Consider the following 14,047-nt stretch of genomic DNA (forward strand, 5'->3'; position numbering starts at 1 on the left):
TGCGATGTTGTCATCCAAAATTTGAGTTCAATTTCTGTTACACAGCCCCCATAAAAACAGTAGAACCACACTGACACTTTTGGCTGTTGACTGAATGGGATAAGCAACTGCAGTACGAATTAAAAACAAAATGAAAAATTTGTTTTTAATTATTTCTCTACTTTTGTGTGACCGGTGCCAAACAACAAAAGCAAAACTTGCCTTGCTCCTCTCATTTTTTTGTCTCCATATTATCCTGGCTGCCAATCATACAAGAGCCCAAACCGGTCATTGATGGATCGCCCGGAGCTGTGTAAAATGTGGGACTTGACCCTTTCAAACCCCCCCCCCCCCCCAACTCTTTTCGGCTGTTTGGAGTGTCGGGATCAGTGCATAATGGAGGCCACTCATTTGCCAAGAGGGGGCTTGTATCTTTGATGCCAAGTTCCTGGCGAACAATGCGGCCTTTCTGGGGCGGGCGAGAAACCATCAGCAGGGGTTCCGGGCGAAAGGGGGAAAACGTAAACGGGGGATTAGCCGGACTAATGGCCCCCGACTTGTCAGTGATGTTAATTAGCGTTAATTAGGAGCCGTTCATTTAGCGCCTGGCACTCAAAGGAGGGGCTGTTTTGCAAGTGTCCTGGCTCGTGTGTTTGTGTGTGTGTGTAGGTGTGTGTGTGTGAGTGTGTGTGTGTGTGTGTTCGTTTTAGCCTTGCCAACTTTTCGGGATATACTGTACGTACATGACTCACAAGACTTTTGGCAGATTGAAAGTCCACTCCAAATCCTATTCGAGTGATTAGCGAGTAGCGAGTGACGAATGATTCCAAACACATTCGCTCATTTCCTATTCCTGAATCACTCCAACGGGGTTTTTATTTTGTGAACTATAGAGTTGACTCTTGGGCTGAAGCGATAAATTAATAAAACACATTCGCCAGTGAAGTCTAATGAAGCAACTGGCGATGTTGCGAATCAGTGACTCATCCCTTACTCTCTAATCATGAGAAAAAGATTGTAAATTCCTGTAGTGCACTTCATAGTTGACTCTTGGGCCGAAAGAATGAATCGATTAACAGCGAATAAATAAACAGCCGTGTTGGGAATCATCATCTCATTCCCCGACTCCCTTTTCCATATACAGTGGTACTCTACTTACGAGCGTCTCTTCATATGAAGTTTTCAAGTTACGAAATGCCTCATCAGGAAAATATTGCCTCTTGTTACGAAAGAAATTTCAAGATACAAAAAGGAAAAATACAATGTGAGCTACTGGTTGTTTACATTCACATATTTTGATGCATTTTTCTGCTTTATAAAACATTTGGAACGGATTAGGGCATTTATATGGAAAATGCGTCTCTACTTCCAAAATTTTCTCGTTAAGATATTTCTTCCAGAACCAATTAATTTTATAAGGGGAGGTACCATTCTATATGGATTTTCAGATGATTGACTATGTCGTGTACTGTATGGCTGAAACAATGAATCAAATAACGGCAAATGTTGTGCAGAGAGAAGTGAAACATCGACCAGCTAGATATGTCCTAAAATGTCAAGTCAAGGGTACTTTTATGACTGTACTGCACCTTATTTTGGAGACAGTCCTCCCTGAAACACCTCCAGTTGGTCTAAAATGCTGCTGCTCGCCTCCCAACTAGTGCTCATAGGAGGGAGCACATATCATGGGACTCTCCGGCGTCCCCTTCACTGGCTCCCTGTGCATTTTAGAGTTCTTTTTAAGATTTTTGATTTGTTTTCAAGTCTTTCAAATAGTCCAGCCCCACCTGAACTCTCTGACCTCCTCGACCCCTCCGGACCTTCCCGGTACCTCAGGTCAATTGATATTTTCGTATGACTTATTTAGCTCCATATGTAGCGCTTTGTAAGCAGCGGTGGTTGTTTTAAAGCAGAGGTGGGCAAACTATGGCCCGCGGGCCAAATCCGGCCCGCCGAAGGTTGGTGCACAATTAAGGTTCGATGTCAACGACTGCATTCATTTCATTTGGACTTGTAATGACAGGCATTTCAATGCCAGGTGGCACAGTTACTTGAAGTTGCAGAGCATAGGGAGGAAGGGGGAGACGATACGGAAGCCCGCAGTAGCGCCAAGTCAAGCAAATCCCGTTCGATACGACAGAATAATGTACTCTTAAAGTCTGAAAAACGTGCCAAAAAATGCAAAATACTGCTTTTTAAATGTAGAAATCCAATTAATATTATGTCGAATTTAGTTCACCCTTTTGATCCGGCCCTCCATAATATTTTCTGGTTCTCATGTGGCCCTATGCAAAAAATAATTGCCCACCCCTGTTTTAAAGTGTTCTCTATGGAAAGTTGAGTTGAGAACATTTACACTGTGCAACAAATCCGAGTGTGAAAGGAGCTCTTCTCGTATGTTGTAGTCAGAAAACAATACCTATGTATTATTCTTATCTCATTCATTGTGTGAGTTTTGATCTTTGTGGCCCCCAGAAGAAATGGTGAAACGTGTGTGTTCTCTGATCTAGTGGAAAATGTCACTTGGTGGGATTTCAGCTCTCTTTACACCCGAGCTTAGTCCGCTCAGACATAATCGGCCACTTTGTCAGCTCGGTTAACCTCGTATTGTCCTGGAGGCCCCCTTAGAGCGCCGCCGCCATTCTGCAGAGCTATAAAATACCCCTGCCCACCAAAAAGACCAAAGCACCCCCCCCCCACTCCATCACCCACCCCTGTATCCCTCTTTTTGGTGGCAGATTTCCCCAACACATACAACTGATACAGGTCCACGTTGAGAAAGTGGACTAGAAGCAGGTCAAGTGCTACCGGGATTGACCTATGACAGGCCGTGTGGCACTACAAGGAAAAAAAATACAAAGGCACAGAAGAAGAAGGAGCTATGCTATTTGACCAGAGTGAAGTGTGCTGTCAGGAGTCTCGTCCCCTCAGAGCAGAAATCTTGCCCTGTCAAGCATGAGGTGTGGTGGTCCTCAGCCTGATCTGTTCGAGGCAAAGTACGACGGAGCCCCTCTATGTCACCGATTTTGAAGTGATATTTGTTTCTGGGCCTTTACAAGGAATTGAACTAGCTAATTGGTGTGTCAACTTTAGCGCAGAAGGTCCCGAATTAAATTCTTGTAATAGTGCCAAGAAGTAGCAATTGTTTGAAACGTTAAAATTATTGCTGCTAATTTCTGTTTGCGGGGATGTCCCACCAGAATTGGGAGGTGTGAAATGGGGCCCCGAGTAAGAAGAGTAGAAGACGAAGAAGAGAAGAAAAGGGCTTTGGTTGGGGGTTTGGGGCAAGGGGACGCGAGTGCGCGGGGGGGGGTTGGTCAACACCTGGTATCACTTTATTAACCCTCGCCTGTTCTGACCCCTGAGAACCAAGAAACAGCAGAGCCCAAAAGGGTGGGGAGGAGGGGAACGTCCAAAGGGTGTGTGGACGTCACCGCACAGCCTTTGAAGGGGGAAGCGGTGCGGAGTCCCTGCGATGACTTTACCAGTACTCTGACCCCCTTTGACCCTGAAGCCCCCTCCCTCCCCCCGCCCATCCCAACCCCCACCGCCATCCTTGCTCCAGCCGAGCTCCTGGCAGTTGCCGGCTGCCATTGCCTTCGCCGCGCAGCATCGTGGCGGCGGACGCGAAAGAAGGCGAGCGCAAAAAGGTCAACGCTTGGTCAGAGGTTTTTATTGGGCGGGTGGAGAGTGGAGTCGGGAGAATGCGTTCAAGACCACCGTCTGAGTTTTTAACTGCGGGGAGGGAGAATGTGGCCTTTTTACCACCCCTACACACATTTAGCGGTGAGACGAGTCGACCTGGGTGCTGGCGTCACTACGTTTAAGTGCCGAGGAGTTAAGTGAAATGACGCCCCCACCCACAACCCCACCGGGCAACAAGTGGGTCACTTGGACAGCTTAAAAGCTCATTTGTCCCCATGTGTTATTTGCACGTACCGAAGCTTTCGGATACACGCTGCCCTGAAATGGTGGGGGCGGTTCAATGCTGCCTTGACTTTTGTGTATAATTCATTGTGCATTTGAGCTCTTTTATCTTTTTTTTTTTTTATATAATTTTTAGCTCAGATATTGGCTGGTGACCCAAAGATAAAAATCAACAAACTTAGAAAATTCATGGGGTACACCAAGATATGGTCCCCAGTCAGTCACGGGGCACTTTTACGTATTCGATTTATTGTCAATGACGGAGAAACTGTAACACGCAAAAAAAAAAAAATAAAAATAAATGAAAAGGAGCAGAGATCCCAACGCCAAACTTCAGAACTATGAGGTAGACGTACAAACTCATAATTCTTAAATCTGTATCAAATATTTGTCTGTAAGGATGACCGGAAATTGAAAAAAAATCACCCCAAAAAGGAAGCTTCAAATCAAAATGGTAGCTCTCTTGTGTCTTTTCAAACATGGTTTCATTTTTGTAAGTCTACTTATGACAGACAGGCCAACCAAATTCCATGTCGCTAAATCAAACTGGCATTGGGGGCTGAATTAAAAAAATGATATCAAGATGCCGAAAGGGCTGCTTCTTAACAAAATGATAGCCCTCCCATATCTTTTCAGGCATGGTTTCTTGAGCTTTTTTGTAAGTCTACTTTTGACAGACATGGCTACCAAATTCCATGTTGAAGTCAAAGTGGTTTCTGCGACCAAACTTGGAAAAAAAATGTGTGTAACTTAGCCAAAATAGCAGACTTGCGATGTCATTTTGTGAATGGCTTTTTTTTTTTTTTTTTTTTTTTTTTTTTTTTTGGGTCTACTCATGACAGACACGCTAAACTCCGTGTTGCTAAGTCAAATTGTCTTCAGGGTCTGAATCTTCCCGAAAATAATGACACCCGGCAATCCAGGACACTCGGGACAACATCAGCTGGCCTCGCTTGCCCCGGTTTATTCGCTCTCTCTGAGGGTAATCGTTGTCTCACGGAAGCCCGCTTGGATATCCCACCGGGGGACGTCATAGCCGACGGGATTAGCGCTGATCCAGTCTGACGTCACCGTCCGAAAACCCTCAATGACCCGCCGATTAGTCACTAGCATGCTCATCCAGGATGTCCACAAATAGGACGTTTAAGAGCGGGCTGACCTTTTCATTAAGATCAACGTACTCACGAGAGGCAACTTGGGGGTTCTCGGGCCGGAAGCGCACTTGGCATGAGGTGGAAGTTTGACACTCACTCAGGAATCAAGTCGTGTTTGTCCACAATAATTAATAAATTATACAGCTGTGGATGTGCAACTGTATGCGATTACATACACACAATTCACAGTTGAAGTTCACTCTGAAAGTCAAACGTAAAAGAGAATGTCACCTATCTGTATTTGAAACAGCCAAACAACTGCCGAAAGAGGCCCCGCTAGCTCAATGCTAATGCTAATTTGCATTTAACTTTTGAGGGCAACGGGGGGTACACAATTGGCTTAGCAACACGTAGACAAACAATGAAACAGCCTCAGTTCTAACAGCCATATAGTCTTTTTCCTCGGTGTAGAACACAGCTATCAGATTCAAGGCCCGCGGGCCAAGTCTGGCCCACCACATCATTTTTCGTGGCCCGCGAAAGCAAATCAAACATGTTAACTTTTACGATGATTGCTAAAATCCGTACCAAAATGTCAACTTCTCATATTGAAATAAATAAGCGAGATATTGTAAGGATTTTCTTGTTACCAAACCTATCATTACAGTAGTTGACTTCTTCATATGGTTTCACAGTTGTAACGGCCCTCCGAGGGAAACGGTCATTAAATGTGGCCCGCAACAAAAATGAATTTGAGTGTAGAACGATTAATATTAGTGATGTACAGACGAGCTCGGAAAGGAGTTGAGATGTTACGAATCCTACCTGAGTACTAGACAGAAAACGGCTCGTTGCAATATGATTGGCTGCTATAAAGAGGCAAGAACTGCCTCCACTGAGCTTCCATGGGATTCATAAAAAACGACTCAAGGAACGGCATACCCGTCCTTTAACGCCCACCGGTGACTAAGAAGGGCACACCAGAAGGAAGTGATACAGTGTGACCAAAACATTTTTAATTATGTCTGCAAACATGAGTGGCAACTTGTACACTTCGTGAATTGAGAAAAGTTCACGGAAACAGCAGTATAGTCGCCAGCGATGCTTGTAGACATTCAGCAATCTTGAATGAGCAGTCTTTTTTTTTCTCCCCCCTCCCCACGAGGCGGCATGTCCCCTTAACTTGGATGTCGAGAGTTAAAACCAAAGCCTTCAGGTCCGAACGGTCCTTGCATGAAGCGAAAACAGAAATTACAGCCTTTTTTCCGCACCGAGTTGGGCATCTGTCTAAACTCTGCTTATCGGGGGGGGGGTGTAACACAAAGCAAAGGAGGTTAACCCCCCCCCCCCCCCCCCCCAACTGAGTGCAGTCTTCAGGCACTACCATGGCACATAGATAGATAGATAGATCTTTTTTTTATGGAAGTGACATTCCTGGAGTGGTGGAAACAGAAGCCCTTGTTTAAAGGTGAACCCCCCCGGCACCCTGCCCAGCCTCCCTCTTTTTTCATCTTCCTAGTTTTGGATCCCGGGGTGAAAGGTCGAGACCCCCTCCAGCTTCAGAGACATGTCAGGTCATGCAAGCCACATAGCTTTCCCTGTATAGCCACCCCTCACCCCCCTCGCCTTTCCCCCTTCATGCACACCACCAACAGACCTCCTTCCACACGAGGTGTGAGAGCACGCGCGGCCCGCTCGGCTGGCCGGCCGGCGTGCTTGTGCGCGAATCCTTCAAAGACACTTACTTGGAATTTGGGACTCCAACGCATTCCAGAGCATGTTGACTTGGAAGAGTTCCGAGTTTTATCGTCTCATCCTACTTTGCCGCCACGCTCGAACCAAACGCAATGATCACAATTTAGTCTTCTGTCAAGTATACACGCTTCAAATTTGCTCGAAATCGGACAGTTCTCAGACAAGTTAGCCTTTAAAGGACCGCTGGAAATGGCCAAAATGACCTTAAGACTGTTGCTTTAAACCACAATGGCAGGCACCATGTGTGGTTTTGGACACAGTTTCATTTGGGGACTTTTTGTGGGTCTACTTATGCCACCCCATAAATGAAATTAATGTCCAAGAAATGACCAAAATAGGCTCGAAAGAGCCATTTCAAACCAAACTGGGTGAGTACTTGCGTGTTTTTGCTTTTTTAGACTTTTTTTGGAGGGGTGCGGGGGGGGGGGGGGGGTTGTCTACCTACAATAGACAAACTTAGACACAAACCAAATGTCCAAGTGGTTATGTAGTTCAAATTTTGTAGCAATTGGTCAAAACCATTTAGATGAGTTTGCTTTCGAAGGAGCCCCAAAAACACCAAAATGATCTTGAAACGGCTGCTTCAAACCAAAATAGCAGACATCCCGTGTCTCTTGGGGCATTGGCTTTTGGATCAAATTTTTGTGGATCTACTCTTGATAGATGATCCAACCAAATTTCATGTTGTTTAGTTAAACTGGCTTCTGGGGCTGCATTTTCCACAAAATGACCATCAAACAAAAAAATTCACAAATCGTCAAATGTTGCAACCGTGCCTCAAGGCAAAATCTGGTGTCACCCATCTGCCTGAGTATACGTCCTTCAAATTTGGTAGCAATTGGACTATATCTGTTGGGCAAATTTGTCTTTGAGGCGAACGTGACTTAAAAATAAAAAAGTTGTTTTCCTTCTGTTTCGTGACAAACCGTCAAACTGTTGAAAACGAATTAATTCCAAACTAGCCTCTTCCATCTGTCTAGTATGCAACATTGGAATTTGATAGCAATCAGAAAACACGGCGTGTTTAGGTTTGTGTGTAAGTTAGCCTTTGGAGGACCCCCGGAAATGGCCCAAAAGACCCAGAAATGGACGCTTTGAACCAAAATGACAAACTTGCTCTGTTTTTTTTCCAGCATGGTTTTTCGAGACTTTTTTTTGTTTCTCGATTTTTGACAGACATCCCGACCAAATTTCACATTACTAAGTAACGTGTACTGGCCTCGGAGGCCGGTTTTCCCCAAATTCCAGCTGGGCTTTGTGTTTTGAGCACCACTGTCGCCATTTCGACCAGGATGAAGGCGCCTGCAAAACTCACAAGAAGAATTCCCAAGGCAGGAACGGGAGAATCCCAAATTAGACGAGTAAATAGAGCGAAATAAGATGGATGGTCCGATGGCGCCAGCACAAGTCAAAAGAGACTACCGGGTGGCGTAATAAATTGATAGTGATGGGCCGAAAGAAAACATCAGCGAGTTCGTACGTGCAATGATTTAACTAAGGCCGCCCCAAAGTTCTTCGCGGAAAAGCGGGAAATAAACAGCGATAAATCCACGGTGTCAGGAAGCAATTAGAACAAACGCCATCAGTCCTCCAAACGGGGGCCCCAGAAAAAAGACGTGTCATATGAAAACAAGCTTTTTTTTTTTTTGTGGGGGCGGCAGAGGGGGTGGGGGGGTGGTCGGTGGTGTTGGCCGGCGTATCTGCTTCCAAGTGTCACAGGTCAGGAGACTGGCCGGGGCCCTTCGTCAGCGTCCTTGTCGCTGAGTCGGCAGATGGGACCGGTCCCCCCCCGGCGAAATAGCCAAATAAATCCTGTAGACGCGGAGCTGTCCTCGAGCTCAACGAATGAGCGAAACGATTTCAGAAGCGCGCGTCCGTCGTCAAACATCTACGTGGAAAAAGAAGTCCAAATGCGCGCCACATCGGTTCTAAGATCGGAAACAAAATCCAGGTGGGACCTTAAGTTAGGGGTGGGGCCGGGTATTGTTTCGAACCTTTGATCGGATCACATTTTGAAAATTTGTATCGCGATTCACTTCATTTCGGTTACTCCGCAAGTATTTTTGGGCTCGCAGGTTTTACGGTGGAAGGGAAAGCGTCTTTGGCCGTCTTGTTTTGTTTCACATGCAGAAGTCTTACGGCCTTGTTGCATGAGAAAGATTCCAGCTTTGAATAATGAAGAAGTCAAACTGGGGTTTTTTGTTTTGTTTTGTTTTCATTTTTGTTTTTGAGCTTCAGAGCAGGCAAGGATAGGCCACCAATCTCATGCAATTGCATTTTTGGGCACAATGATTCCTGTATATCGCTGTTACACTGTTCCAGTCTCTCTGTGTCATGTAAAATAACACAAACACATTGAAAAATAATGAATTTTTGTTTTCAAACAACAATTTATATGTTTTGAAATGCGGTTGTGTCCTTATAAAAGTGTGTTTAAAATCCGTTCACCAAGTAAATGACATCATTTACTTGGTGAACGGATTTTAAACACGTGTTACACACAACACAAGGCGTGTTAAATAGGCTATTTCGATATCGCACATTTTTTTTCTATATTGCAGATTTATCTTATCGTCGGGGGTGGTCTGTGACGTAACCCCTGCAATAAACAAGCGACGACTGTACATGCCATTGACAGCGATAAATCCAAAGCATCAGGAAATTATCAGGACAAAGGCCATTATTCCGCCAAACGATGTACCCTCAAAAAAAATAAAAATTGTCGTATGAAAATAAGCTTGTACGTGTGTGTGTGTGTGTGGGGGGGCATATCTGTTGCCGAGTGTCACAGGTCAGGAGACTGGCCGGGGCCTTCGCCGGCGTCCTCAGCGCTGAGTCGGCAGATGGGAGCGGCCAGCGGCGGATAAACAAATAAGCAAATAAATCGTGGGGACACTGGGCTGGGGAAGCCACCCCTGAGGGGGTCAGCGCAGGAACAGATAAATCTTTCCTCCGCCTCGCCACCGGTAACCTCTTAATCAACCCCAATCGAGTCAGAGGAAACGCGGAGGGCCGTCTAAACGGAGGGGGGGGGCGAACGTGCCGAGGAAACGCCGCAACGGGAAAAGCGGCCACCTGGCCCGAGATCATGAGCGAGCACCTTCCAAGAGAACATTTCACCATCACGCGCTGCTACTTTGACTCAGGCCAAAGACTGTGGTCCGCCAATAATGATCTCAAAACAGGCCCTTAAGCAAAAAAAAAAAAAAAAAACTTGTGTGACTAAATGTGATCTCGCAAAAAAACAAAGACGACCAAACGCTCTGTGATTTGCGTCCATGTTGTCCAAAATGATCGGAGACGGGGAACATTGGACAGCGCCCCGAGCTGTCAAGACGCGACACTTCTTGCCCCTGTGGGGGTAATGCTTTTCGACAAAACGACGGCATCGGGTCAGACGTATTTTGTTGACTTTGTTGACTGCCGCCGCAGTCCAGGAAGTCAAATGGCTCGAGAGTGATCGACTTACCACACACGCAGGAAGACTTTTGGTGGGAAATACTGAACGCATTTAAGATTTCAGATTGTTGGCCGAGCGGCCCGGTGATCCAGTGGTTAGCGTGCAAAGGTGCAGGATTCGATTCCAGTCTTCTTGTGTGGAGTTTGCATGTTCTCCCCGGGCCTGCGTGGGTTTTCTCCGGGTACTCCGGTTTCCTCCCACATTCCAAAAACATGCATGGCAGGCTAATGGAACCCTAAATTGTCTTTAGGTTTGAGTGTGAGCGCGGATGCTTTTTCATCACTGTGTGCCCTGCGATTGGCTGGCAACCGGTTCAGGGTGTCCCCCGTCTGCAGCCCAAAGATGGCTAGGATAGGCTCTGGCACGCCCCGCGACCCTTGTGAGGATAAAGCGGATCGGAAAATAGAAATGGAAAAAAAAATGGAGATTGTTGGCCGGACCTGTTTTGAAGGTAAATATCGGGACACGTAGACTCTAAACACACTTCAGACCTTCCTTGGTTGGAAGGGAAGAAAAATTGATCCAAAAACAGCCCCGCTTTCTTTGTGTGTACTGGGCTTTAAGAGTGCCTCAAGTCTTCGCGTTTGTTGTTGGTTCGAGTTTGGTGTTTTCCTTGATCCATGTTTCACGATTACCAGTAAACACCCCCAATGGGTAACAATGTGAGCCAAAAATTGTTCAATTGACATGATTTCGCTCTCTGGAGAATATTGAAACCCAGTTGCGAAGTGGGGGGGGGGGCAGCAGCCAATAACCTCCAGCAGAAATGAAGCTGTTAGCAAACATGTCATTCTGAGCTTTAGGTTTCTATTTGGGCCACGTGCTCGGGTTACGTACCTAGTTCTGTTTTGGGGGGTGGAGGGGGCATGCCCCCCATCGCTCCCCCCTCTTTGCAGAGTCCCTTCACTGCAGTATTGGCGGGCGCTGCTGGTGTCGCTGTCAGGCGGCGCTGCCGTAAATTAGCGAGTGGCCCCGATGTTTCCTAGGCCATGCGGCACGCTCATGTTTACCAGCCCTTGTTGCCCCTCGACCCCCGCCACCGCCGTGACACCCATGCTGTGTGCCCCGTCTCCAAAACCACGCCATCCATCACAGGCAGTACTCTTTCAGTGAAGATATCCTGTCGAACGGTGAGGCTTGATGTTTTCCAGCTTCGGGTTCCATTTGGACTTCGCCAAGTGTTAGAGTTGGGCTGAGTGTCAAGGCGCATCTTTGAGTGACGGTTACATTTCTGGGTAGCGCGTTAGGATTCATCTCCAGGATGGTGCTTGATGCCCCGCGACGTCCTTGCGGCCGTCGCCGGCCATCAAGCACTGTGGAGGGGGTACACCCAATGCACAACTCCGGTCCTCCCGGCTTGAGACATTTTCTTTTTGTCAACACATGAAGCGGTTCAGATAACGGATGGACATTAAATAAAAGCAGACCAGGCTCGAGCGTAAACGATGGTAAGATGCTCACGTCCTCTTTTTCTCATCGTGAGCGCCTTTGGATAAGGTTCTCGCTGTGATTTTTCCAGAGGTCGAGGTGGGCATAAGTAGAGATGTCCATATCCGTTTTGGTTGACCATGACCGCAGTTTTTCGCACATTATAAGCGACGTGCGTTAAGTGAGTTCGACTGGTCTAAATTGTCTCCGTCCCGTTCTTTTGCTGTTGTCACGCCAAGACATGGGGCAGTATCGATTTTGCTGATGGGAAAATGAGCATTCCAGGGGGAATTCATTACTTAGTCATTGCTCCAAAACGGATTAACATTGTTGGAAATTAAGGCCAATTTCCCGAAGCAAAAAAAAAATAAAAATACAAATAGCGTGTTTATTAGTGAATAATGGACCATAAATTCCTTTCAGCTTGGGTCACGTGGTCACGGCAGAGTGTGGTGCTGGCATGACCAATTGACCCCCCTGCTTAATCTAACGCTTACCCACCTCGAGTTTCATGTTGACATTTTTTGCGTGTATGGATTTGTTCCATTTTCTCCCATCGATAGAAGTTGTCAAAAAGATTTGTTTAAATAACCATTCACTTTAAATGACTTATTTCATTCAGTTCATGAAAAAAAAAATTGTTAATCAGTAAAATAAAGAAATAATTTTGAGACGGAGAAAATGTTTCTCTTTGTGCACAAAGCACGTACGGAAAAACGTACAGAACGGTAGATCAAAAATCGAGGCCAAAAAAAAAAAACATACCGTCTGGATACTTACCTCGTATCAGGGTTAGGATTAGTTTTATGGTTATGGTTAATATTTGACAAAATGCTAATTCGTGAGACATTTGGGTGTGTGGCTATAAATGAGGTTTGCCTTGATGTTTCTCCTCCGTGTGAGGATGAATCGCAAACATTCGTCAAACAAGTCTGCTTTTCTGCCCAATCCTGCCCGACTTGATCATAAGCCTCCAGCGTATTGAGTTTCACTTTAATTATTGGCCTGAAAAGCCCCTCAAGAGGCGCACTTGGTCAGTAGGCCACACTGGAATCCCCCTAATAGTAAGTCGGGGGGCTAATTGACCGCCAGGTAAGGTTACATGTGACAGCAATTAAGTTGAGCGCGGGGCCAACTTTATGGCCTCTGGGCAGCTTCACTCCAGGACCCCCAAAGTGGCCTTCGTGGCTTTGTGGCCTTTTTTTTTTTTATGCTTGCAGAGACGCTCCTCTGACAAGAAGTTTTGTGTGCGCTCGCACAATGGAAGAGCATCGCCAACAAGGGATGCAGCAAGCTTTCAGAATATCAGCCCCCGACACCACTTTCACCTCAGAAAACCAAATTGGGCGGACGCATCAAGCTTAACGGGACATGCCAAAAAGGTTTCAAGGACCTCGACCTGAAATCGAAAAGGAAGTCAGCCATTTGGGCTCCAAGCAGCCATTTTGGCTGAATTCCAGGCCTTTTGCACTTTGACGCAAAAAACTAAACAAAACAAAAAAATGATAGTTAGCCCCCAACCAGTTTCACGAAATTAGGAGGACAAGCCTGTCTATCATGACTGGATTACAAAAAAGCAGTATTCAGCACTGTTCACCAACATTGAACAGAGATCCATTTTGGCTTGAAGCAGCCATTTTGTACCAATCCCAGTTCTTTTACTTTCACACAAAAAGCAAAACAAAACATGAATTGGGTATACGCATTTATCATAAGAACCCCCCCCCCCCCCCGCCCCCCTAAAAAAAAAATCTAAAGAGCCACTTTCAGGATGGAGAAGGAAGTCGCTCATTTTGGCTCAAAGCATTTTTGGGCCAACTCCGGTTGTGTTTCGACACTTTGATGCTAAAAATAATGAGCCCTCAACGAAATTTGGTGAGCATGTCCATCACAGCAGGAGGCACCAAAAAAGTCTCTCTTTTGCAAACCAACAGGAAGTCAGCCGCTTTGGCTTAAAGTAGTAGATCAAAGGTGTTGTTGAGTGCATCACCCTCACCACTCATTCAACACTAATAATCTGAGGAATTATTATGATAATCCTGAAATTCTTCAAGATTGTACTCTAAACAAAGAAAACACAAGGTGCTTTGAACTGGACTATTTAGAACACAGGTGTCAAAGTCAAGGCCCGGGGGCCAGATCCGGCCCGCCACGTCATTTTATGTGGCCCGCAGGAGCAAATCATGTGTGTCAACTTTCATGATGCTTGCTGAAATCTGTCCCGAAATTTCTAATTGTCATGCGTAATAAATAACGTTGAGATTTTGCATCGGCCCTCCGAGGAAAGCCATAACTTCGAAGTGGCCCACGACAAAAAATGAGTTTGACACCCCTGATTTAGAATATTTTCCCCTCCTTCAAGGACCCCCAAAAATATACTGTATAATGCCCGACAAATGTTTTT

This window comes from Hippocampus guttulatus, chromosome 6 (genome assembly GCF_054856545.1).
Source record: "Hippocampus guttulatus isolate MCC_2025c chromosome 6, RoL_Hgut_1.0, whole genome shotgun sequence".
NCBI lineage: Eukaryota > Metazoa > Chordata > Actinopteri > Syngnathiformes > Syngnathidae > Hippocampus > Hippocampus guttulatus.